This window comes from Eucyclogobius newberryi, unplaced genomic scaffold (assembly GCF_026437365.1).
Source record: "Eucyclogobius newberryi isolate DKJ021-1_F unplaced genomic scaffold, fEucNew1.0.hap1 SCAF_9, whole genome shotgun sequence".
Lineage (NCBI taxonomy): Eukaryota > Metazoa > Chordata > Actinopteri > Gobiiformes > Gobiidae > Eucyclogobius > Eucyclogobius newberryi.
Genome location: NW_027316532.1, coordinates 16,737,147 through 16,739,742, shown reverse-complemented (window position 1 = coordinate 16,739,742; position 2,596 = coordinate 16,737,147). Strand labels below are relative to the sequence as shown.

Genomic DNA, 2,596 nt, shown 5'->3' with positions numbered 1-2,596 from the left:
GTAAGGGTCAGGGTTAGGGTCAGGGTAAGGGTTAGGGTCAAGGTCAGGGTTAGGGTCAGGGTTAAGGTTAGGGTCAGGGTCAGGGTTAAGGTTAGGGTTAGGGTCAGGGTCAGGGTTAGGGTCAAGGTCAGGGTTAAGGTTAGGGTCAGGGTAAGGGTCAGGGTTAGGGTCAGGGTAAGGGTTAGGGTCAAGGTCAAGGTCAGGGTCAGGGTTAGGGTCAGGGTTAGGGTTAGGGTCAGGGTCAAGGTCAGGGTTAGGGTCAGGGTCAGGGTCAGGGTTAAGGTTAAGGTTAGGGTTAGGGTCAGGGTCAGGGTTAAGGTTAAGGTTAGGGTTAGCCATGAGGCTATATGGCCGTGCTGCGGCTCCTGAAACTGCTGGGCTATTTGACCATTTGATTGATAAATGACACAAAATGGTGTTTTAGACCAGGAAACGTTTGAATTAAGATGAAAAGGTTTAAAGTCCTTCAGTGGAACATATTTTAATCTCTTTGGTTTTAGCGTCTCCAGCTTCACCAACAGAGAAATACAGGAACATTTTCTCTGTGAGTCTTTCTTCATGAGAGCAGATCAGAGACATGTCCTCAGTGTTAGAGAAAGACAGTTTCCCTTTGTCATAATCCAGTCGGACTCTGATCTTCTGAGGGCTTCGCTTTAGCTTCAGAGTTTTACAAACAACATCAATGTATTTTCCACTGTAAAGAGCTAAACACCAGAGTCCATTTTCTGGAGTAGCTTTTCTCTCTCTCTTCCTGTCGAAAGACTCTTTGGTCACACCAATGGTCCATCCCGGATGGTCCCCGACCTCCACGTCCCACTGGTGTGAGCTGGAGCTGAAGCCCTCACAGCCCAGGACATCTGCATATTTAGTGAATCTCTCTGAATTTAAAGGGACCTGTTGATGTTCAGTTTCTCCATGTCTCACTCCCCTCAGATCCTCAGACAGATAGAACCATCTGTCTGCAGTGTTTGGGTCCAGAAGGACCGGACTGTAGTGGACCAGGGCCCTCATCTTGTCCCAGGCCTTGAAGCCCATGTTGCCCAGGACTTTGGCCTGGTTTATCAGGAGTCCTGGTCCCAGCTCTGGGCCGGGCTGTGAGAGCAGAGTCTGGGTGGTTTTGTGAGTGTGTCTTTACTCTCTGATAAAGTCCATGCTCTGTCTCTTCAGCTGCTCCTCCACAGTGAGGATGTTCTGCTCCAGAGTGGACAGTTTCTCCCTGATCTTCTGCAGCTGTGGTTCTATGGTCTGGGCCTGTCTGCTCTGCTCCTCTCTCAGCGCTCTGAGCACAGACTCCTCCTCCTGCTGGAGGAACCGGTGCAGCCGCTCAAACTTCGCCCTGATCTGTCGCTCACATTCCTTCACCTGTGTCTGTGCGTGAAGGTTTATTTCCTCATACTGTCGCTGTAAGGCTGAGGCCTGCTCTCTCCTCTGGGCCAAAGGCTGGAGCTGTGAGTGGAGCTGCTCCTTCAGTTCACTCACGGCTGAGTCCACAGACACCACCTTATGTCCAGAGTGAAGAGAGAACTCACACACAGGACACAGAGGGCGACACTCGTCCAGGCAGAACAGAGGGCTCTGCTCTGGGTGTGAGCTGCAGAACTTCTCCCTCTCTCCTGCTGGAGCCGGCTCCTTCTTTGAAAAGGAAAGACTCAGTTGTTTCAGAGCAAAGTTCACTAATGGAAACTCTCACACACACGGGGCAGTTCTTGGTCTTGTTCTTGTCCCAGTAGTGGTGCAGACAGCTGGAGCAGAAGCTGTGGTTACAGCCCAGAGACACTGGTTCTTTAAAGGTCCAGACACACAGGACAGGTCAGGAAGTCCTCCACTGCAGAGATCTGCTCCATTTCAACAAAAGTCACAAGACTCACAGGTCTGTGTCCTCTGTGTGCGACGCCCTGCTGCAGACTGACTCAACTCTTTCACTTTCCTCTGAAAGAGTCGTTCACACCTGAGTGAGAGTCTGAGCAGCAGCAGCAGCAGCAGCAGCAGCAGCAGCAGCAGCAGCAGCAGCAGCAGCAGCAGGGGGCGCTGTTGTGACGTTCATTGGCTGTAACATCTGTTAATTATCCATTTTACACAGATAATTTAATAAATTATGAATTTATTACATCCTGAACAAATTTTCTGCCACTAGATGTCACCAAGAACACCTCCTCCAGTTTAGAAACATGTGAAGAGAGTTTTCCTGAGTTTGAGATCAGAGATAATCCACAGTTTACCTGAACACCAGATTTAGATCCAGATTTAGGAGGTTCTTACTGTGTTCTCACTCGCACCACATTAATTTACCTGGGACTACACCGGGAACTAAAACTGGATCACACTATGACTAAGCATGAGGAAAGACTTTGTTAAGGCTGTAAACGGTGTAGTTATTATAAAGCTCTATCCCTTATGCTTCTAGCTCTAAGTAGCACCTCCAAACGTCTCAGATCTAAAGCTGCACTTTATTGACCCGTTTGTTCAGCTTCTTCCTTTTCCCCCCAGTTTTTTCCCGTTCCTTTCACAAATTTTCAGAACTTCTTGAGCATACGTTGCATTATACAGGTCATCGTTCCCGCGCTGCAATCTTCTGATTCCATCTTTTCGGCCACAG

General features: G+C 49.0%; 1 pseudogene; it reads right to left on the bottom strand.

Annotated features, from left to right (window-relative positions):
* Window positions 1-434: 434 nt before the first annotated feature.
* LOC140353614 (zinc-binding protein A33-like) lies at window positions 435-1,920 on the bottom strand (annotated as a pseudogene).
* Window positions 1,921-2,596: the final 676 nt, after the last annotated feature.